A 25392-nucleotide genomic window follows, 5' to 3' on the forward strand; every position below is an offset into this window, starting at 1 on the left:
TCCCTCAGGGTTCAGTTTTGTCCCCCATGCTTTTCAACATCTACATGCAGCCGCTGGGTGCAGTCATCAGGAGTTTTGGAGTGCGTTGTCATCAGTATGCTGACGACACGCAGCTCTATTTCTCCTTTTCATCTTCTTCAGGTGAGTCTGTTGATGTGCTGAACCGTTGCCTGACCGCGATAATGGACTGGATGAGAGCTAATAAACTGAGACTCAATCCAGACAAGACCGAGACATTGTTGGTGAATGCCTTCCCTGCTCAGATGGTGGATGTTAACCCTGTTCTGGATGGGGTTACACTCCCCCTGAAAGAACAGGTACGTAGTTTGGGGGTTCTTCTCGACTCTTCCCTGTCTCTCGAGGCCCAAGTGGCCTCGGTGGCACGGAATGCGTTTTACCATCTTCGTCTGGTAGCCCAACTACGCCCCTATCTGGACAGGGACGACCTCGCCTCCGTTGTTCACGCTCTGGTAACTTCAAGATTGGATTACTGTAATGCACTCTACGTAGGGCTGCCCCTGAAGACAATTCGGAAGCTTCAGCTGGTGCAGAACGCAGCTGCCAGACTACTGACGAGGACCAGTCGGTCTTCGCATATAACACCTGTCTTGGCGCGCCTGCACTGGCTTCCTATTTGCTTCCGGGCGAGATTCAAGGTGCTGGTTCTTACCTATAAAGCCTTACACGGCGTGGGACCTCAATACCTTGTGGAACGCCTCTCTCGATACGAACCTACCCGTTCACTTCGTTCAGAATCTAAGGCCCTCCTCTGGGTACCAACCCATCGGGAAGCCCGGAGGGTGGTTACTAGATCTAGGGCCTTTTCTGTGGTGGCCCCTGAGTTGTGGAACAGCCTCCCCGAAGAGGTACGCCTGGCGCCTACACTTTTATCTTTTCGGCGCCAGGTAAAGACCTTTTTATGCTCCCAGGCATTTTAATTTTCTTAACCATTTTAATCTTTTAATCCGTATTTTTAATTTTTGTCGTATTGTGTTTTTGTAGTGTTTTTTGTTGTTTGTTTGTATATGTTTTTATGATTTTTATTATGATATATTGTATTTTATCTTGTTTGTTCACCGCCCTGAGAGCTATTCTGCTAAGGGCGGTATATAAATTGAAATAATAAATAAATAAATAAATACTTCATGAAAAGTCCCTTGGAAAACTGACACTGTACGGGCCCCTGCTCAGAGGAGCAGTGTGGGCTCTAGCTCGGGGCAGATCCATCAGTCCAGCGACACCAGAGGGTAACCCAGGCACCAACATCAGCCACATCCTGAGCCACAGCAGACCAAGAGTTCTGGAGAATGAGATCCACAAGTCAGGGCCTCCCAAGCCTGCACCCCCCAAAAACTAATTCTCTCCATGCACAGGTCATCCCATCAATGCAAGTAACACATATGGAGGGGGGACATGTTGTAATGGAGGAGGAGCGCTGGGCTCCAAGCCAGAGATCTTCCCATTTACAGCCTTCCATCTCTCAAGGAAGGGGTGAAGCCCAGGAGTGGCAATCTTGTCCTCAGAGTACAACAGCTTTCAGTCCACTCTAAGACTTTGTTGGAGTAAGTTGCTCACTTGGATCTCTCCTAGGTGCCCTGCCTCACCATACCCTGTGGGTTCACTGGACAGGACAGGACAGGCTTTCACCATGTTTTCTTCCACCACTGATGACTACTTCCAATGGCTGCCCGCACTTCCTTATGTTTGGGGATATGCCAAATCTGCTTGAGAAATGTCACTAGTGTTTTTTTTTTTTAGAAACTTGATCTCAAAGTGTAGGTGAAACTTAGTAGCAACTTTACTTACACTGATATGTTTCCTCATATTGCTGTGTATTTGTGCACAACTGCACATGAGAGAATCCAGAAGAAATTTTGCTGCAGAGTTACAGTGTCAAATGGCCATCAAAGGCAACAGTTTAAATGTGGGGAAGGTGTAGTCACAAAGGCCGCACGTCAAGGAAGGGTTGGACTGTGCCTCCCCACCCATTGAGTAACACTGGCCCCTTTTCATCCAAAAACTTGAAAAAGAGTTTATTTGCTCTGAGACTTCTTGATGGGGCTACAGGATTATATTCTTTCTTAATCATTGTTTTGTATATTTCTAGGACACAGTTCTACTTTAAGGAGACACATAAGTCATATACTGTAATACTTTATACACTGTTGCATTGTAACTCTTACTTCCATGTGCTCTGACTCACCTGCTGTCAGCATCTCCATCAAATGAGAAGATGGAGGGAAGGCATAAACAAACTCTCTTCTCCTAAACGTCAAAACAATGCAAGGAGGAAAACAAAAGACATTTAATTCACAAACCAGCGTAGCAGCCCATTTATTCTTCTGCACAGTTCTAGGAGACAAAGCCATCTTCCTCAATGACTATCAGCACCTAATTATTCATGTCACAAAATGAATCAACAAGGATGAACCAAAATGTCAGCTCTTTGGCATTCTTTTGGTTTATATGTCTGATGTAAAATGGATCCTTTTGGTATCATTACCTGCTGATGAGGAACTCCAATATTAATGCAGCAGCTGTATAAATAGTGTATCTTTCAACATTTTTGTAAAAACCTATTAGGACTGGTTCAGATATAATGCTGATCTTGTTTTAAAGACTGGGGGCTGCCTTCAGAGTCTTACATTATAACAGACTCAATCCAGAAAGTTAAGGAGTCTACCTGTGTTCATAGGAAGGACAGATCAAACCTTCAGGTATGTTGGATAACATCTATCTGGAGGGCACTACATTGGCAAAGGCTGACACAGATGATCCCACAACCTAATCCTGATCCCTAAACCTGGATTCAGCATTATGTCTAAACTGTCTCATACAAGGAAAACTGCAAGTATTAGGAACTACTTTGATAAATGCTATATAACATTTATTTATTCTGTATGGATTAAATAATAAGCTCTGTACAGAAATAAAAGAAGAGACAAAACTCTGTATCACAATCTTATATAGGTTGCTTCCACACCAGAATCCTCTAAGGCTGCTGAAGTGTTGCTTTTCCACAATCAGCTGGAAGTGTAGTTATAACTGTGGTTCCACAAACCATTTAAGACAGTGCTATATCGTCATTAACATCCCACAGTGCCTATCTCTACAGCACAGGCAAAAGTGGATACCTGCAGTGAGATCTTAAGAATGTTTACTCTGACCCATTCAGTGCAATGGTACTTATTCCTGTAAAAATAATGTGCTTCAGATTGCTGCCTTCTCAAAATTGCACACTTTTTAAAAAAAATTCAATGAACAGTGAAAATATATATCTTTTCTAAATAAAAGCTAACAGGGAAGGGTGAGTGTGATGTGCACATATCCTAGATTGCCTGCAGTGCTAGCTTGTGGCTGCAGAGGATGAGGGGATGGAAGCAATGTTGGTGACCCTAGTGCTCCCCACTCCCAGATTGTGCCATCCTGCACTGGACAGAGAAAACATAAGATCATAAGAGCATGCTGGATCAGGCCAGCGGCCCATCTAATCCAACAATGGAGGCATTCAAGAGGCAGCTGGACAGTCACCTGTTGGGTATATTTTAACTTGGATTCCTGCACTGAGCAGGGGGTTGGACTCGATGACCTTATAGGCCCCTTCCAACTCTACTATTCTATGATCCTGTTCACACAGTGGCCAATCAAATGCCCATGGGAGTACTCTCCCCTCCTGGGGCTTCTGGCAACTGGTTTTCAGAAGCATACTGCCTCTGACTATAGTGGCAGAGGGCAGCCATCATGGAATAGCCTTATCCTCCATGAATTTGTCTAATCTTCTTTCAAAGCCATCCAAGTTGGTGGTCATCACTGCCTCTTGTGGGAGTGAATTCCATAGTTTAACTATGCGCTACATGAAGAAGTACTTTCTTCTGTCTGTGCTGAAGACAAGAGAGTTGACCAGTGAGAATTTGTGGCCCAAATGCCAAAAAGCTGGTGGTGCTTATTCTTGTTATTCCTACCCCCAAACCCCTGCAGAAGTACAGAGGCTGGAGCAAGGGGCAGATGCTCATCTGCGGCTTCCTCAATTAGGTTGCACAGCAAAATGCAGATGAATGGGGAAACTTTCTCACTGCCTCTACTAACATGGAGGATCCAATGTTGACCTTGCTTCTCCAGCAGCCTGACTGGCTTCTTGCCCTTCATTTCCCCCCCACAACAGCATCACCAGACACGGCATCCTCACTCACAGACTGCAATCCCTGCAAATGCATCAATAGTGCTTTGCTTGTCTATATATGAAAGTGAGCTGATTCAACTCCACTGCAAGTCAGCAAAATCACACAACTCAGGTCTTCTTAAAAAATGGGAGGACAACTCAGGAAACAATGAAATTCAATTGGCTAGCAACAGCGCAGCAGGGATTCTCTGTATCGCTGGATGGATTTCACATGTGTTCATCTATAAGACTATTCCTTCCCATTTCTGCGCCCATCTGTGGATTTTTTAAAAAAGAAATCCGTACAAAAATTTGTATTACTTAAATACATATGCAAATAAATGTTATCACAAAATATGCATTCAGATGCGTAGTTCATCTCAATGTATGCATTTCTAACCATCTTTTATGCTAAAATGCACACTTCTAATGCATTTTTTGAGCCAAGAACTGTATTGCACTATTCAAAGAAGTGTGAAATGCAAAGGATAATTATGTTCCAATCGGTGTATTAGTCTGGGAGGTTTCAATTAGGTCAGTTTACTTAAAAAAGCAGACCCAACAAAATTCTCCTCCACCTCTTATTTCTTGTGAATTTCTCCTGCAGTTCCGGGGAAGGGGGGGAGAGAAGCAACTAGGGATAGACAGTAAGGAAAGGGGAAGGAAATACAATGAAAGAGAGAGAGTGTGTGTTGAGGATAAAATGCAACTTCTTTTTTTTAAGAGGTGGGTTTTCAGGTTCTATTTAAAAATAGAAAGAGATGGGGTGATGCATTTGTCAGAACGAAGATAAGGAAGAGAGAAGCCTGGTGAGAAGAGAAAGTGAAAAAGCACAACGCAAGCAATGTCTGTGTTAACAATATGCACAGCGCCAACAAGTTAAGTGTCCACAACTACTGAGCTGCAAGCAGAACCGAAAATGGAAGCTCCACATGTATTTATACTATGTTAACAGTGGCTACTTGGAGAACAGCCCAATCAGAACAGCAAACAGAGTAGTATTTGAATCAAACCTAACTTAATCCACAGTAGTTGAGCCAGTGTCAATCTATTGACCCTTTCAAGTCAACTGGGAGCTTATAGCCCTTGCAGAAGATGTTCCTGCCTCTAATCAGATTCTCAGTGAGTTGTGAAGAGATACCACATACATCAGTTTGCAAACTTCTCTCTTGTGGAAACCAAGATTACTTCTGAGCTACCCAATTATGCCATCCCAGAAGGTGTGTTTTATAGTAATAATAGAATGAGCTGTAGAGGGAGAAACAAATTGCAGTTATGGTCTAAAGCAGATAGCAGGGGCCTCAAATGTCTTGTCCAAGCAACATACAGACTGCAAACTTACTGACATATATAATCTATATTTTTAGGTCATGCCTTGAAGCAAGGCTCTCCAGAAATAGTAGCTGGAAAAGACTGGGAGTTGTATCCTCTGCATGACTCCTCCCAGTTCATTTTCACTGAATAAACAGTGATTTATTCATTATATTTTTAAAAATGTCCTGCTTCCTTGACAAGAACTCAAAGCAGCTCATTAAAGAAGAGCCTCTAAGTCAACCAAAACTTAGCAAGAGCAATAATGAAAAAAGCATATAAAGGGAAATCATCTATCAAAGCAGTGAAAGAAAATACTAACAGCATTCAGTTACCCCTCCCCCAAACACCACCCTAGCAAGCCATGTTTTGACAAGGCCACAAAAAGAACATAAAGATGGGACCAGGAAAGCTTCCATGGAGATGGCATCCCACAGCACTGGTGCCCTGGCTTTTGCAATCACCTGACATAAGTGATGACTAACAATTCTGGGTACTCATGTGAGAACATGTTTTCCTGAGACCCACATTTACCCTTAACTAAGTCTCTGGGGGCCTCATACCAGCAGTGGGTATGGCCAATGGTGGCCATGGCCAACTCACATTCTCTCATGCACACTCTCACAGGCACACACATATGACACTCCCATGTGATACACACAGCCAGGCACACATGCAGCTGAGGAGATGGGTTATCTCCCCTTCTCTGCTCATCAAATGATTGATCTGATGGCTGGGGAATGGACAATTTGCATCTCCATCAGGGTGCTGAGTTCTGGCCACCAGAGCTGTGTCAAGTGCCTCTGCGTCAAGTGCCTCAGTGTCTTCCCTCTGTGTCCCCACCTTTTAGCCTCCAGAACTGGATGGGCCTTGGCGGGTGGGACAGAAAAATTGCTTGGGAGACCAGATTAGGCTCCTGTACTGGTAATATCCTGTACTGGGGTCAGAAACTCCTGCTTTAGGCCTCTGCATTCTTGGTGTCTTGCCTTAATTTACTATAAAACTTATGCTGTCCTAATCCTCCTCCTCTCCTTTGATCTATCTATTCCTAGGTGTAAACAAGAACCAAGACCAACAATTCTGCCATGTTAATTAATCTTTCCGCATCCTTTACCTGCCCCAATGTGTGTGTGTTTTTCACACTCCTATTACAGAAGACTTAGGGAAGAGTGATTACACATTTATATGTCTCATTTGGTATCTCAATGAATTATCATTTGATAGATACATCTGCCTGCAATGAGAACTACTGTGCTCCAGATGATAGAAAAGCTCCATTTTGGGCATTTGAGCTCTGATGGCTTTTGTTCCATGTGATTATTTGGAGCAGAGGTCACAAAGAGATGGTCATGAATATGTGAACTCATGCTTAGAAATAGTTATTCATCCAAGGGCAGCTAGTGAACTTTTCAGATGAACATAGATTTGAAACTGGATCTCACACTTCAAAAAAATTAGCTGTGTTCTGGTGTTTATCTGAATAAGTGATATGGAAAAGCAGAGATGGCACAGGAGCAAGCACTCAAACTCTATACCCAACATCTACAGACATGTGGATTGCCTTCATATCTTCATGATATTAGCACCTAGCTCTGAAGAGGGTTTTTAAGCATGTTTGATCAAATATGCTTAGAAGCCTCTCGACAAGCAGGAACCCTGACTTTTCAGGGTTCCTGACCTCAGGGAAAGTCTCAAAGCTCTGTTAACTGAATGTGCTTGAAAACTCCCTTCAGATCTTTGTGCTAATTATAGGAAGATCTAAAAAGCAGTCAGCTTGTCTGATGATGTTGCATATGGGACTTGCATACACATGTGCTTCCATCCCCAGTTTTTCATGGTTCAGTGGTTCCTGTTTTTCAGTTTTCATGTTAACATGCAACATTAAATGTGCGACTCTGTCCTTTCTTCAGGCCAGGTCACCACAAGGTGTTTTGGCCATGAATAAAGTCAAACAACTTCAGATTGATTGACTGATTGATTTATATACCACTGAGAAGCCATTTTGGCACATAAGTATAAGTATATAAATAAAAAAATAAATCTGAAGTTGTTTGACTTGTGGCAAGAGATGGTATGTATTACTAGAGTTTTAACCTAGTTCAACACTAGTGAAGACTACTGTAGTCAATTCACACACTCACTATGTATGAATGGTATTAAAATATTATCACCATAGAAAACATGATGTAGTAAAACATGTTGATGCTGTTACCATGTCAATGGATAATGCATCTGGGATGATCATTTGGGGATAACCAGACAGTTGTTTTGCTTATGATATTTAGCAATATCTTCTTCAAGAGAATAATTATTGCCTCCATTCCAATACAGCACCTAACTGCCTAAGCATTAGAAATAATCGTCTACCAATAGCAGGAAGTTAGAGACAGCTTATGCTTTGTGTTCATTATATGGCAACAATCTCAGGGGCCTAACAGCGAAAGCATGAGCATTTCCAAGTAAGGATACAGTGCCACTGCTTCAATACTTTTATATTTGATATCGTTCTGAACCATGGTTTAGTAAACCATGAATAAGCCTAGCCTACTCCTGGGTTTTTGTGCTCCCCCTCCTCTTCTCCTTTTCCTTCTTGCACTGTTTGGAGGAGGATGTTTGGAATTAACTATGGTTAGTTTAAAACAAGGCAACTTCAAATTGTAGTTTCTAAAGCTGGCTTATATAAACCATGGTTAATGAAAACTAGATAAAGAAGTTCAGACAACATGGGAAGCTGTGACTAATCAAACTACGCCTCCTGGCTGTGTGGAAGGAAGAGAGGTGAACAAGCCCAGGAAGCGGTTAAGGTTGTTCATGTCTTGCTAAATCATGGGTGGCTAATCTTTTTCAGACTAAAGACTAAACTGCTTTATTGAAAATCTTCCAGGGCTTCATGTCAGTGGTGGATGTTGCCCAAAAGTTGGCATGGCCACACTCTCTCATTCACACATGCACACACCACACATCAGTAACACAGCTACACCTCTGGAAAAGGTTTACTATGATTGACCTGCCTCACAAGTGATGAACCATACTGTGCTCATGCCCAGAAGCTCTTCAGCAGTTAAACTGAAAACTGGAGAACAAACCATAACCTTTTGGGTTTGAAACATTCAATTTCAGCCAGATTTTCCATTTCACTTTTTAGAAAGTCTCATCACTCCATTATGCTTGGATCTTGATCTGGCTCTGGGGAGAGGTCCCATAACTTGGTGATAAAGCACTCCCCTCCTCATGAACTTCCAACACACATACTGCACCAAATGTTCAAGAAACAGGAAGTGCTCCACTCTCCTGCAGTGCTTCCTCAGTGGGTAACAGTATGTCACTGCCAGCACTCTGGAAACAAGAAGGAATTGCTCCATCTGTTATAATGTTTTCCAAATGCTGATGATATCAGCGAGTGTTCAGGAAACTTCAGAATAAAGAGCGCTCCTTTCTGTTTCCTGACTGCTTGGCAAAGAAGGGAGTCTCCAATGTTCCTTTTTTTCCCCCAGTGCTGTTGCCGGTTAATTGAGTTGGGGCTGATGGGTCAGTTGGAAGGCCTGATGGGTCAGTTGGAAGGCCTGATGGGCCAGATCAGCCCCCTGGGCCAACAGTTCACCATCTCTGTGAGAACCCATCCTTCAGCATAACATTTGGACCAGGCCTTGTCTGCCAGTTATTCAGATATGCTGTCTTTTATGAAAGGCTTTCCCCCCGCCACAACCTTGCAGAACTAATCCAGATCTAAGGATCCCAGGTAATATTACTTTTAGAATCCAAGACCTGCCTTGTTTCCTCTTTTGAAAGTAATGGATTTTAAAAATGAAGCAAAACATTTAACAGGTAAATAAAATATCTTCAGGCGTCAATGAAATGTGTTGAGTTTTCCCCACCAAGTGAATTTTGATTTAAAAATTGGTTATATTCAGACAATAAGGCTATTCCAGAATAACAGGTCTGAGATGAAAGCCGAAGGCTATGATACATGGGTTTCTTAATTTGATGTATTTGCATTTAAGCTGTGGCCAACTGACGTCAAAAGGGAGGCTAGGGACTCTCACCTGGTTTATGTGCAAAGATATCAACTTAGGTGATATGTAAAGCATATTAAAAGTTTATTCTCAGATTTTCACATTAAAAGACTGAAAAATAACTACGTTATTTCTCATTGGCCCTCTTATTTGAACTATTTCCCCAATACAAAGTTTTAAAACAAAAGCAAAGCCATCTTTCCTACCTTTGTCCTAAGGTAATAAAATTAGGTCCTGATCCTCTAACTCAACAAGTCATAAGTGGGATCCCTTTCTCAATCTGTAAAATTAAGGCCAATAAAAAATTATGTCAAAGTATAAGTCTTTTATAAGTATTTATAAATATTTTCTATCAAATTCTTTCAGGAATTGGACCATAACCTTCATAATGTACTTTACAATGAAAAAGGCAATCAGCCTCATTTAGGGATCACTGAGCATGCAGATGTGTCCGAGGATCTACTGAGTACAGACTACCCAGGGATCCCTGTTGATCGGCTCCTAAAAGAGAGCCCTTTCTAGACAAAGTGTGTCATGTGAGCATTACTTCTCATGTGCTCAGACTGAGTGAGTTGCTGATAAGCAGTTACACTTATCTGCAGAAAATGGTTATACAATCTTGCGTATTTGGATAACCAGAACAAAATTGTTGGTACTACCACATAGGGATACGGTGATTTTGGCAGATCAGTTACATAGACAGCTCCTAGATGTTTGAAACTGGTACTTAAGACACTTTAAAAAAAAAGAATGTCTAAATTTTATATTTTAGAAACCTAGGGACAACTCCATCCCTTCCTGACTCGGGAAGGAGTTAGTCTACAGGTACCCAATGTGGTAACCTCCAGATGTTGTTGGACTACAATTCCCTTCATCTCCAGCCAGCAGGGCCAATGGTCAGAGATGATGAGAGTTGTGGTCTGACATCTAGAGAGCACTACTCTGCTACCCCTGAGCTAGAATTTTTCCAAACATATTAACAAGCAATAGGGATGGGTCAGGACTTCAGGATTAGGAAATGGGAAAAGGCATCAATACAGTAGGAAGGAAAACAGAAACAAAAAATGTTTTAAAAGGAAGGAGGAGAAAGGAGGAAGAAGCAGATAAGGAGCACCTCTGCTACAGACTAAGGTAAGCTCAGGGTTTTTTATCCTTATTTGTCTTGAACCTATGCCCATAATACCAGTGTTCCCAGATGACCAGCTAGCCTAGCTAATTAGCAAGGATGATGGAATTGTAGTCCAGCAACATCTGGGGTCCCAAGGTTGAAAGTAATGCATTTTACCATGCAGTTTGGGGTAGATGCCCTATGGGTACAACCACCATGTCGCATTTTAAGTGTCCCGTTTTCCTTTTAATAATATTTTCCCAGTCTTGCTCTGGCTACTACATGCACAGACATGGAATAATACTTTCAAAAAATAAAATGTATGTAAGTCTTTGTCTCCCCATCATGCCAAACTGCGCATGCACTGAACTGGCTATTTTCTTAGCTGCTGTGGAAGTTATGCTGGCAGAAACCAGTCCAACTGTTATAAATTCACATAAATAACCTGAGATCTTAATTATTAAAACTTACTCTTGCATACCAGGTACATTTTTCTTTAAAAAGAAAATAATATGCAAGGTTGAGGCATCATTACACCGTATTAAAATGTTAGAGGTCTACGATCTCTGTTGGTTTAGTCATATGTTACCCAAGAACCACTGATGGTAGCCATAAAGCTTCCCTTAAATTATTAAGCATAAAACACCAGACTGTAATATTTTGCTAAACCAAAGTACAGACACAGACAAAGATGTCATTTCAATATTTGAAACCAGCAAGTTTAATTTAAAATAAGAACAAACCAATAAGCTCAGAAAATAGCACTGTATGAGAGGGAAATTACACTGCTAGAGAAAAAAAGGGGAAGGACTTAAGAAATTTATAAAAGTAATCTCCAAGTGGAAATTAGAAATCAACCCCTAGAAACAGAGTAACACAAAAGAAATATTACTGTCCACTTTCTAAATCAATATAACACTGCTACACGACAGAATTACCATGGTAACTCAAGTAAAAAGAATAAAGCAATTCTTATTATTTCAAAATAAAATCACAGCCTGAAGCCCAGCTTTTATTACAGCTGCTGATAGATCGCTGGCTTGTATTTATCTGAAATATTGCTTTTCAATCAGCTATTTTATGAATGTACATATTTCGCTGAGCAGCCCACTTAAAGAGCGCACTTCTTTTTTTAAAAGGCCAAGAAAGGGCTAACAAATGAGTCGTGTGTGTTTGTGTGTGTGATCTTAACTAGGAATGTGAGCCCAGAACATCACCAAGGAAAGCATCACAATGCAAGAGGATGTGATTAAAATCAAAACAAGGCCTAGGTTTCTTAAATTGTGGGGATTATGTGCCTGAACTGTTATAGGGGAAATACTGTCAACAAAACTCATTAAACTAAACATTAATCACACAAGTTTGCATTTGACTGGTTGGAAATTTTTGCTTGTTTAAACAAAGAAGCACACACAGAAAGTGTTTTTCATGTAGAACCACTTAGACTTTGGGTCCTCTCAGGCTTTCTAAAAACTGCCAAGTTATAACCTAGCTGCCTCATGCCTCCAACACATTGCACCCTCTTTGCAGTAATGACCAAGGGCCAGCAGGTGACCTCCCACTCTTCTCTTGCATTTCTTTGGGTCTTCAAAGGAACACTGATGACGAGGAGTTGACGGCAACAATCCTCTGAACTGTGTATTTATTTATTTATTAAATGTATATCCCACCCTTCCTCTCAAAGTGAGCCCAAGGCAGCAAACAAATGGTAAAGCACTAAAAATATCTTAAAAAAAAAATCTTAAAAAAAACTGTTAAAGACAATTCCAGTACAGATGCAAACTGCGATAAGGCATCTACTTGAATGTCTCGTTGAAAGAGAAAGGTCTTCAGTAGGCACTGAAAAGGCAACACAGAATGCACCTGTCTAATATTTAAGGTGAGTGAATTCCAAAGGGCAGGTGCCACAACACTGAACTCCTATGGAATGGACTTCCTTATGAGATGGTATCTGCAGGAGGCCCTCACCTGCAGAGTGCATTGATAGTTGATTGAATAAAACTTATGTAGACATAAAGAAGCATTTGCAAAGACAGGGACAACAATGGCACACAGCCTGGTTCATCAGGAAGGATATGCATGCATTCTTTTGGGAAATCATTTCCAAGACAGGGATAACAATGTGGTGCTCTCCAGATGTTGCTGGACTTGGGGTTTGCTCCCTCTATTAAGAAAAAGAAAAAGCAAGAGGTTTACAGGAAGGTGAAAATATCTTGCTTTCTGTTGCTCCCTCCCATCCAAAGTAGCAGGACTAAAAATATATGACTCAGTCTTAGAGTCTAAGCCCTAAGGTTCATATGTTTCTCAATTCTTAAATTCTCCATGTAAAATGTACCCAGTATCCACACCAACACTTTATCCTCTAGGATCTCCCTCATGCAATTTCTCTTTCTAAAGGGGAAGGGTGTCAGGGGGCTCCAAAGTATTGTGTTTTTTTGGCAAGAAGATCCAACTCATACATTACTTTTTCCCATACAGCTACAGTGGTTAATATACTTTGAATGCGGGATTTTTAAAAATTATTAACTGGGGTTAAAGACATCAACATTTTTGGCTCATCCTGTTAGAAATGGTTTCTGAAGATATTGAAGGTTCTCATTATATGGCTACTCCATGGAGACCACTTGAAATCCACTCAGTGACCTTAACATGTAGAGAAATTTGCCACACCACGGTGAGAAGGGAAGAAACCAGCTGCTCTGCATATTATAGCCACTGTCCAGAGCAACATGGAGACTGTTTCCAAGGGCTTCCATGTTGTAGTCAGGCTGTATATCAGCTCTCAATCTTGGCATTCTTCATTCTGCTAACAAGTGGAAATGAATTTATTTTGCCAATAGCTTCACAAAGAATGGTTCCCAACCCAGGGGCTGTGACCACCAGGGGGGCTGCGAACAGTAAAGAAATGAATTATTTATTAATTTTTTTAAAAAAAGTCTTGACTACCTGAACGTTGTCTGCTCCCCACTGCCACTGCAGATGACACCTCCCCCTTGCTCCAAACAAGAGGGGAGGACTTTGCTGAAGCGCCAGAACGTCCTTCAGGTGCACCGAGGGCAGGCATCTGCCTAAACCACTCATGGCAGATGCCAAAGGAGGCTGAGGGTGAAGCTACCAGGAAGAAGAGAGGATTACTATCACCGACTCCCATCTCCTCACACTGCTGCTGCTGACAACACCCTTACTCAGAATGAGAGAAGGCTTTTTGTGAAGCAAAAAGAAGCAAGGCTGCAAGGAAAGGCTGCTTTTCCCCTTCCTTCCTGACAGCCAGCCTGCCTGCCTTTCTTGATTCCTGCTTTGCTACCACCTCCTTTTAAAAATTCTTATTTGCGAGGCCACCCAGATGGAGCCAAGGAGCAGTGAGGAAGCTCAGGACTTGCTCGCCCCCATCTCTGTGTGTGCCAATGTCCCCCCTTTCTTCCACCTACATTCCGGACCCCCAGCCTCTCTCTCCAAGATGCTGCAGGAATGTAGGGTTTCCCCCCTTCCACATGCCCAAGTGCATGCAAGCCTACAGAAGCTTGCAGGAGGAGCAGGTGTGTTTTTGTGTGGGTGTGCGGGCACTGATCTGCCTTCTGCTTCACTCTCATTCCCCAAGTAAACGCTAACCAAGTTATCAGTTCTGATGATCATCCCAAGGCCTAAAAGCACTAACCCCCTCCTCAACCTATCCACCCTTTTGTCTTCACAATCTAGCATCCCCACCACTACCACATTGCTGCTTCTTGATGATGATGATTTCAGAAAAAGTTCAGCAGGTTGGCTCAGGCTGGGGTCCACATGGAAAATGGAAATGGAATGCCTCCAAGTCGATCCCAACTTATAGTGACCCTATGAATAGGGTTTTCATGGTAAGCGGTATTCAGAGGTGGTTTACCATTGCCTTCCTCTGAGGCTGAGAGGCAGTGACTGGCCCAAGGTCACCCAGTGAGCTTCATGGCTGTGTGGGGATTCAAACCCTGGTCTCCCAGGTCATAGTCCAGTACCTTAACCACTACACCACACTGGCTCTCATGGGGTCCACATACTGCAGCTGAAATGTATTTATTTAATTATTATTACATTTATATCCCACCTTTCCTCCAAGTTGCTGAAGGTGGTGCACATGGTCCCCCCTCCTTTCCATTTTATCCTTACCCCAACCCTGTAAGATAGATCGGGCTGAGAGACTGTGTCTGGTTCAAGGTCACCCAGTGGGCTTCATGGCTGGGTGGGGATTTGAACCTGGATCTTACCCCCAACACTGTAACCCACTGGTATTGGGAGACAGAACTGTACATCTTCTGAATGTGGGGGGAGACGGGAATCCCAATTTGATTGGACCTAACACCTCCCTGTCTGCAGGGAGCCTTTTATGGAAAGGGATATTTGGAGATGTGATTTTGCCATGCACCATTTTTTCAATTAAAGAGACTAAAATTATAATTAGTGGGGGGGTCATGAAATTTTGTGAGCTTACAAAGGGGGTCCCATACTCATAAAGGTTGGGAACCACTGGTACAGAACTTTTACTTTGTGCTACTACATCAGCTCCATCTTTCAAAGATGGGATCTCTCAACCTCTCAGTGTATTTAAAAATTCCTTGTGCTTGACTTGTCCCTAATCATAACATTATTCACATTTGTTATTACCTTTTGACATGAAACATCAATCAAGAGAGGTGGAAGTTAGGAATCATATTGCAGTGACCACTAGCTTACATCCTCCCCTTATTCTGTATGAATTGCCACATGCAATGGTCCAGCAGAGAGAGCTGAACTCTGTCCTATCAACGTGAAGTTCAAATCAGAGTTCAGCCATTAAATCCATTGAGTATGTCCTAAATGTAAAGGTAAAGGTGTCCCCGCACTTATAGTGCGAGTCGTTTCCGACTCTTAGGGTGATGTCTTGTGATGTTTACTAGGCAGACCGTATATATGGGTTGGGTTTGCCAGTTCCTTCCCCAGCCTTTCTTTACCCCCCAGCGTATGCTGGGTACTCATTTTACCGACCACGGATGGATGGAAGGCTGAGTGGACCTGGACCCCTTTTACTGGAGATTCGACTTCCTCCTTCCGTTGGAATTGAACTCCGGCTGCGAGCAGAGCTTCGGCTGCGTTACCGCTGCTTACCACTCTGCGCCACAGAAGGTCTTGAGTATGTCCTAGACAACATCAATCTCTGTTCCTCTCATCTGTAAGACTGGAATCACACAGTATTTCTCAAGGATAAGCTAAAGTTTGCAAATTACTTTTAGACTACAGTATAAACAAGCCATTAAAGTGAATGTGAGGGGTATAGCAATATGTGTGAGTTACAGCGTGGACTTTGAATGTGTGTCAAAACTTTTTATCTTTAAAGCATGGGATTCAGTTGCTCTTTCACTCATGAACAAATAAAAACTTATACCATGTATTTGCTGTCCTATGTTGTAAAACCCATCAGTTCAACTCCAGTTATTCCACCCAAACTTTCTTAATCCTAGCTCTCTATATGCTTACCATAGCACCCAATTCAGTAACAACAACAACTTATCTCTCTCTAGGCATATAACTCTTTGGTCTGGTAGGATAAAGGGTCTTTTTCACACAACTAAACTGGCATTTGGGGAATCAAGGCTGTATTAACCATCGTCGTTAGTCCAGCATTCAACCCATACTCCTGGTACTTTTGCACCAAGTGATAAACAGTATGTGAATTTTCCTCTTTCTGTGTTGTACCTGGGTAACATGTGACCTCTCACTTTGCATATCTCCCTATGAGAGATGTATGTGCTTCTAATGTAGGGACAGCACATGCATCTCTCCATGGCAGAGATAACTAGCTCTCCTTCCCAATTTCTCACATTATCCCTGAAGAGGGCTCCAGTTGTGCTATTTCTTTTGGTCATTCTGAGAACAAGCAAAATATAACTGCTCCACGACAAGCCTGCTAAAACTGTTAAACCATGGAAATATAGGGAAGCAGGCCAGGCGCATGCAGAAGCAATCACATGATTGATTCAGCACATGCCAAACTTGGCACAAATCCACTCAAACCTCATTCTCAACATGTTGATTTAGTTGTGTGAATTGTCCCTATGACAGCCATAATGAATGAGTACTAGATGTGTTCAGCACAACTTAAGACTGTTATTCCATATCTTCTCAAACCAACAGGTGTGATTTTCATAGGGGTGTTATTCAAATTCTCCAAATTTACATTTATGCATTAATTCAGGATAACCTCCCCCCCCCCCAGTCGTATATGCTCCATCAGTTTTTGTGGTAAATTAATTAGTGGGGTTTGACTCCACAAAAAGGAACACTTATCAATCTATTGCAAAATAATAACAATAACAATAATATCCAGCCTCCATCCTAAAGGAGCTGCTGCTGACATTACTGCTTCCAAATGACATTTTTGACCATTAGCTACTAAGACAGCAGATCACCTATACTTGTCCAGCTCTTTAGTTATGCAAAGGCCTATGTTCCAAACAAAAGGGAATATGCCAAGCTATCAACAAAATAAATTGGTTTGACCATGTCTTGGATTACTTTAAAGCGATTCCTTAAGAAAAGAGAGCATAATGATGTTTAAGTGTGAGTATGATGAACAGTGTGAGAACAATGTGGAATTTGCAGTGCAGAAAGAAAAAAGACCAGCAAAATCCTACCTCTGCATGTGGCATGAGACAAAGGGGGGGAATTTGGTTTACATGAAGGATGGCGAGGTAAAGATTCACCCATCCCTATATTCTCATTATAGCTAGCTATGCTGGAAGAGGAACTTCTAGCTAAAAACTGCTTTGATAAGCCTTGAAGCCAAAATCTGCAGGAGTCTTGCCATTTGGCTTGACTATGATAACATTATGCCTATCACCACCACCAAAAAGATTCCACCATTCTCACGTCTTCATTTTTTCTCCAACAACAATACGCAGTTCATGTAGATCAATGATTCTGCACTGCAGTGCATAGCAAAACATTGAAAGCAGGCCTACGTAACACATGGCCCATCATGCTTTACTGAAACTACCAGCAGTCATGTATACGGGTTACCAGAAACTTCATAAACCTCCTATTCACACTGCCTGTCTGGGACTGTGAAAACACATGGGCTGACTAGAAAAACCTTGACAGGCCACAATACATGACTGGTAAGGATGCATTCCAGGTATACATGCCTGATTTAAAGGATTCTTGTAGCCAGGGCTTTTCTTGTGACAGTATTCAGTGATACAGAGTACTAGCACCTCTTTTTTTTTTTTTTTTGCTGTCCATTGCAGCCATTTTGTGCTGGCACCCACAGCACTTTTATTAATATATGAGTACTGGCACCTCATTTTTTAAATAAAAAAGGCACTGCTTGTAGCTATGTTGACTCAGTCACTTAATGTGGATATTGCCTATTTCCAAAATCTCTGTTATACTGTGTATTGGTCCAGTATTTGCCGTTCTGCACGCAGGCTTCACAGAAGAGGACAGAAGAAAATGACAGGTTGCACGTTCAACACACATACTGCTAACAGACCACACCCTTAGCTTCATATAGAGCTAGTCCTCTGTGAGATGGTAAACCTTTGCCTAGGCTGTACTGCTGGAAGCTCACATGAACACTCCTCCATATATATAACCCTGGCCTCTCCAGTCCTTTTTATTACACATTCATGATGGTTTGTGCTCAGGATGCTATTGGGGACCCATATGCAATCCCACTTTTGATACTGTTTGCGCCTGCAAACGTTTTGGGGTGGCCATACCGCTTCATTTCCAGCCAGTGCATATCTAGTAACCTCCTGATAAAATCCCGTAACTTTTCATACCGCAAGTGTTTGGTGGGTGGGTGTTTGTCCTGCTTGGGTTACGCTATAACCCCTCCAGACAGCAATTGTGTGGTAGCACTGCAGATGCATTGCAGAATATCTAGTAAATCAGAATAAATCCACTGCTAATGCACTATTACTGTGTCAAGAACACGTTGCAGAAGACACCCACAATAAAACATCAGTCTGGAGGGGGCCCAGATCCCTCCCCACTGAAAACTAGCATACTAAGGAGGAAGCTTCTAGCCTGTCCTTCTATCTGACATGCTGCTCTTCTGTGTGCAGGGATTTTTATTTATTGAATTTGTGTATAGAAGCACTTTCAATCATGGGAGCCCAGAACTGCACTTTGAAGTAGCACAGTTAAGTCTTAGGTTTACCACCTTAGTGAAAACTTAAACCATAGTCAGTCTATATTTAGAACACTTTCTAGAGACTTAAGGCACCTCGGCTCTCAAACAATCCGGTTAGGATTTGAGAAAGTGTAGAAAACATGCGGGATGGGGAAGATTTCTGCTCTCTCTAATTTACTGAAGGAACTAAAATAAATAAATAAGGTAGAGTACATATTTCAATGACAAAAGTGCAGAGCAACGGAACTAGTAAGAGCAGAGGTGGTTAAAGTCTTTATTCAAAAAGGGCTTTCCCCCAGGAGATGGAGAACGAAATCTTGAAAAATGAAGACTTGAATTTATTCTACATGCATTAAAGGAATCCATGTGACACTTCTTTTTAGGAAAGGAGAAGAAAACGAACCGCCCCCTCCCACACACCCCTTTGTTGCTGTACACGACAAAATAGCAACTGAATGTTTGCTTTGATCCCAGCGCATAAAGGGTGAAGCTTTTAGGCAAGGAGCGGCAGGTGATCTCAGCTCTTCTGCAAGTCCTAATGCTCCTAAAAGCCACTCTTCCAGTTTCTGTAATTGGGCATCAGTAGTTAATGTAGTATTGACTGCATTACATGCTCCTGTGCATCCCCCCTCTCTCTCTCACTAATGCCAATTGCATCACCTTGTACATTTACCATATTGCTTAGCCAATAGCTGTTAAAAGCAATTCAAATCATGAATCATATAGGAAACTTTCAGCAAGACACGACATCCAAAGGAGACAATTTACAGTTGAGTTAATCTGGGTACATTAGCGAGACATGGATTCAGGAAGACAGACCAATTTATGTTACTTTAGTTTTACCCTTTATTGCTTTGTATAGGCAAATGAATGGAAGGGCAGAGTAAAAACAGACATCAAGAAATCCTTTTCAAAGAAGAGCTCCATTCGCTGCAGACGGGTCAAAAGGTGTAAGGCTGATGCCTACTGTTGGCTTCATATCTACAGTAGAGTATTTATAGAAACCATTTCCCCTTCAGAGCATGATTTAAAAAATAATAATGAAAGCAGATTCATCTTAAGCATACCCAACTATAAACACATTATGTAGGATTGTAGGGGCCAGGGAATAACTAGCTATCTTGCAAGGGCCATTTTCCTCTGGGCTACCAATGAATTTTGCCAGCCTTCAATGCCATTTCAAATAGACCTCAACTGCTTATGCTTATCGAGCAGCATTCATCAGAGTAGGTGCCACTGCTTATTATAGTTCAGTAGTATCCCGTCCACAAATACAGAACCCCAAAACTAAGCCCTAATTTTTGCAATTGTTAATACTCACTGCAGAGGAACTTTTCAAAAATAATGTGGCTGAACACACAAAGCTGGCACTTACTGAGTATAGATGCATGGACCAAATACTAAGAAACATCTATCGGAATACTTCTGATTTAGCACAGTGGCTAAAAGACTGAACCTGGAAGTCCCTGGTTTGAAACTCACCTCTGCCATGAACTCACTTGGTGCTCTTAAGCAAACCACTCTCACAGTCTGTCTCCATCCCCTATATCCATGGTCAGTTGCAGCATTTCAAACCCTCACACAGGGGTTGGAGCTTAAGTACAGCAGGGCAGCATGCACTGGCACTGATAGTGGGCCCCTTCCCCCAGCTGTGGGCTGATCTGGTGGCAGCAGCAGGATCCAAGAAGCTGCCTGACATTTTGAATTTGCCAGTGCCCTGGAGGGACATTGGGGAATTGTGGGAAATTTAAACAGCAGGCAACCACGCCACAAACTGTAGCACTGCTGCCATCTGTCCCTATGGCTAAACCTGCTGTGGTAGGGAAGCTCTTTGCTGGGGAGCCCTCACACCTGGAGTTCGTCCTGCCAATCTGCATATGGGGAGAATAGTACTGACCTGGCTTTACAAAGTTGATGAAAGGATTACAACTAGACAATATACGAAAAGTGATTTGAATGCTACATAAGTGCTATATAAATGCTAAATATTGTTATTATCTAAAGGTACTTCCACAAACCAGGAATGAGAAATAGACACTCCTTTTTTTCAGCAAGATGACAGTTTGTCACTAAATGCCTGCCAAGGGTTCATGGCAAAGCAGTGGCATATTTTGTGCTCGCATTCAATTCCACCATTTTGATTATGCATCATTAGTTAAAAATGAACAAGTGGAACACTTTAGGCTGCTGTCCGGAATTCTCTCACAAACAATCCCAGTACTTTAATTGTTAAGTGGCATCAAAACTATCATTTTATTAGAAGTCCAGGGCTTCAAGGTGTTACCCAGAGAATGTACTCCTGTCAGAACTGTCACAACAGAAAGCAAATCCACCCTTAAAAATAATCCACAATATTGGCACTCCAGACCTTTAAAAGGCCCATTTAATAAGACCAGATTTGTCTTTTAAAATATCTTGGAGCTCCTTTGAAAGGGCTGCATGCCGGGCTATTGCCTAAACAAAATTGAACAATTTAAACAGCTGTGGTAAAGCTGCAGCCACTGGCATCGTCATTAACAATTTAAAGCATGGCTGCCTTTATCTTCCTTCCCAGTTACACACTCATTATACTTGCTTTTATTTATTAGAAATCAAGTCCACTGCAATATGTTTCCGTTTCTTTCATCCAAACTAAACACAGCTTGCAAGATCGCAGCTATTGATAGTTCCACGGAAGTGAGGATGGCATTTGCTCATATACTTGCGATCCAATTATTTTCACTTTAAGTATATAAGTATCAATTTTTTAAAAAAGAAAAAACCCAACTCAAGAAAGTATGAAACTAAAAATTGTTCCACCAAACCTCTTCTTTTCAGTGAGTTTGAGCCACATCATTCAATACTGTCCAGGAATAAGTCAGTGTCTTTTTAAAGCTTAATCAGTTGTGCCTCAGTACTGCCCAGTTCCTTTCTTGATATAATTTATTGAGCCAACAGGATAAAAAATATTCTTAGAATGTATCTTGGAAGAATAAAAGGACAATAATGTTAACCTAATAGATATAGGAACTAACACTACTGACAGGTATTTGTGGACCTGAATTTCAGAACTGCATTCGCTCCTACACCCACAATGCACACTGGATGTGTCTGGACATCACAATAAACTATGGTTTATTATAACAGGAATGAATGTAGGTGAACTTCCACCTCCCATCTCATCCTCCAGCAGAGCTTTCAATTGGAAACTCTCAATTCTTATCTCATTTCACCACAGCATGCCCACACTGTGGTTGATCTTAAATGTGATTTGTTGAAACAAGTCAGCTTCCACCATGGGTTTCAAAAAAACAGCTTCATAATCACGGTTGAGGGTGGCTTATTCAACAAACCATAGTTAATATGAACCACATTTTGTCAGGTTCAGACACAACAAACTGTGTGTAATCACATCAGCTTCTGAATTCCTCCTTGTGGCCTCATTGGAGAAGCATGGGGGGGGGGGAATCACAAGGATGTTCGAATTCATTCACAACACAATAAATGGTGGTTTATCATGATGTCCAGACACAGCCACTACCAATTCCATGGGGCTGTTTGTGAGCCAAAAACTGGCTGAAATTCATTTACATATACACACTGCCAAACTTATTAAAGTCAGTATAAATAGCTCTAATTAGTACCTGCCAATTAAACTTAAATCTCATTTGGAAATTATAACAACTTCCCCCCATAATCTAATTATTTATTATTTATTTCATTTAGATCCCACCAGATCAGATATCCCATTCAAGGTAGCTGACAATACTACAATATTTACTGGATGCAATGTCTTTGGTTCAGCTTTAGAATCCATACAGAATTTACTTGCTAACAAACTTTTTAAGTGTTGTGTGTGATTCAGTAACTAGAACACTACACCTGGATGGGGGAGCCAAGTTTCAAAATCCTTCTCAGCTAGGAAAGTTTCTGGGTGAGCTTGGGTAGCCTAAGTTGCCTCACAAGGTTGTTGCTGGACTGGTATTCCATGCCAATCTCCATGGAAGACAGTGGGAAGAATACAGATTAATGAATAAATGTTAAGTCCAAGTCTGAGGCTTAGTTGCACTGGAAATAAAAGATCAAAATTATGATCTGATGTGGATTAAACAAAAACTTCCAGTAGGAAACTCACATTTACAAACAGAGCACAGCTACCTCTGAACATGAAATGTGAAGACCTAAAATGCTTCCCCAATGAAATCAATTAATCCTCCAACTGTGATAAATTCCTTAACCATTTGAGAGACAGATATTTCAGACTCTCTGACCCTTTATCACCAGACCTAATGGACTACTTTATTAATAATGTACTGCTCTTAAAAGGAACATTTTTTGAAGATTCTGTAGTTCCAGTGTTTCATAAGAGCTGCTACAGCAAAGAGATTGATATTTTATCATCTCTCATGAGCACAGCATGAAAATTGAATGCCAGTCCATAGAAAGATCAAGTCTGTAACCCTACGTATTGTGGATTCTTTCATGCTGTTGTTAAAAGTAAACCTTAAAATGTATACTTTCACATATATTCCAGTAGTCAGGTTTTACCTTCCCTCTCCACTCCACCATTCCATGCTAAAACAGAGTATCCAACTTGTTTTCATGCAGAAAACTGATCTTACCAGCAACACCTGGGAATTAAGAGCACAAATTGAAGGAGGAGTCAGGCCACAGGTATAGGATAAATGTTTATTCCCTAGAAAAGCTCTATGAACTGGGTTTGCAAGGAGTCAGACAAATTATTGCTGCAATATGCATGCAATTCCCATTGATTCTAATGAACCTTAAGAGTGGTCAACAATCACAGGATTGCAGCCTTGACTTTACCTTAAAATAAAAGGAAGTCTGTTCCTGCCAATCTTTTCAATAACACTTTTGGTGTGCTAAGCACTTTACCAATCTTAGCTCACTCTTCCTCAAACCACTCTGAGTATTCTTCCTGTTTAGAGTTACAAAACAGAAAATGTTTACTTGCTCACTATAACCTAGCAAATCTGCAGCAGAGTTGGGTTTTGAACCCAGCTCTTGCAAATCACATTCTCTTCCAATGATACATTGTTGTCACATGTATTCACTGTTACAGCTGGTAGAACACCTCATTCTCCCTTTTGGTTAAAGAAGGATTGGTTAAAGTACCAATGATTGAAAACCCTTTGAAATAAATTTCTCTTGAGACATATTTCTTCTTCACACATTTGAACTTCCTGCTCATAGAACCAGAAAGTATTCTAAGACTGTTGTTCTAAAGGGACAATGTTGTATTTGGGACAGGATACCAAAATGGCCATGTTTTTAATCATAAATGATTAATCGTGGTTTATTACATTGAGACATGCTGCCATCTGCCTTGCTCACTCATGATACGTTAAATTTTAAACCAAGAATTTGATTGCCAGTCCCCAATATTCAATGACAAATGTGAATTACATGTTCTTCTGAACCGTGATGTTATTATCACTATGTAGGTGAAGTGTTTGCCTTCAACTTGTCTATTCCTACTTTCTTTCACCACTGCTACTACTATTTGACCCCCCCTTTTACTGCTACTGTATCACCAATGACCAATAAATTAATAAACTGATAATTGATACTACTCATTTTCAATAAAGTCCCTTCCTCCTTCCTACCAGACTGTATAATTTTCTGAACTAGCTACATTACACAGTCCCTCAGCAGCAATAAATTTCTAATTCTTTTTGTAATTTGCTGCAGGTAATTATAGATTATTTTTACCAGGATATCGCCTGGAAATGTGCCTACTCCAAAGCAAAGAGATTTATCATTATTGGAGGACTGATGGGACCCACAATACACATAATTACCTGTTCAATAGTTCCATAGTACATATGCGTTGCTGCACATGCATATCATTTTTTCAAAGCAGAAAGCAATCAGAGGTGTTGTTTAAGGTGACATTTTAGAGTGATCCACTTGTTTTTTTCCAGCCCACTTCATCCATTTCTTCACTATCAATGTAGCAAGTATTTCCCACCCCCATCTTTCAGTATCCACACCCCTTCTTCACGCTTCAGGGGTTTGTTTTTACTCCACAAGAGCTTTCTTAAATGCCCATAAGTGTGCTGCTAATGGTATCTTAGATCAAGTGGATTGTCCCTTCTTGATCAATTTATCTGCAGGATTTGACCTTTACTATTATCAGAGAAATCTACCCCAGTGTCAAGTGCCTGGAGTTTGCTAACCGATCTTGATCCTTCCTGCTACCCTGATCTTTGTTCTGTGCCAGAGCTATGGATGCTACAGGATGTTGATCAATCTGTCGCTCTACAACTGACTGATGTTTCCAACAGCTGTAGTTTCTGAAACAACCTTCTCCTATTCTCCTTTATATATTGTTATCTTTCCTTTAAAAAAAAATTCAAGAAATACACAGTACTAACTAAATAGTTGAAATAACACAAGTGATTTCCCTTTCCTCCACACACCTCATAATGAAATGAATAGAAACACCAAACTGTAATCTACACACAGGTTGAGTTTTCAACCTGAGGATCCCAACACTTAGAATCTCAACCTCAAATATAGGATTTGGAAAATAGGTACCATTTATGCTTTTGCAGACATTTCTGCTCTTGGCGCTCTTGTTTGGGATACTGTTCAAACAAACAAAAGGAAATTTAACGATCAATTCCAAAATTCAGAAAATGTTTCTAAATTTTTCTGG

General features: G+C 41.2%; 1 protein-coding gene across 3 annotated transcripts in view; it reads right to left on the reverse strand.

The window, feature by feature from the left end:
- LMO1 (LIM domain only 1) overlaps window positions 1-25392 on the reverse strand; it is a 150997-nt gene that overhangs the window by 114011 nt on the left and 11594 nt on the right. The window contains exon 1 of one of the 3 annotated variants that reach the window (XM_061613113.1): window positions 13538-13581. The exons of the other annotated variants lie outside the window; for them this stretch is intronic. The gene's annotated coding sequence lies outside the window, so the exon portion shown is untranslated. Of the gene's footprint in view, window positions 1-13537; window positions 13582-25392 lie in introns of those variants that run through there. 3 annotated transcript variants of the gene reach the window in all.

The sequence above is a fragment of the Rhineura floridana genome, chromosome 2 (assembly GCF_030035675.1).
Source record: "Rhineura floridana isolate rRhiFlo1 chromosome 2, rRhiFlo1.hap2, whole genome shotgun sequence".
Classification (NCBI taxonomy): domain Eukaryota; kingdom Metazoa; phylum Chordata; class Lepidosauria; order Squamata; family Rhineuridae; genus Rhineura; species Rhineura floridana.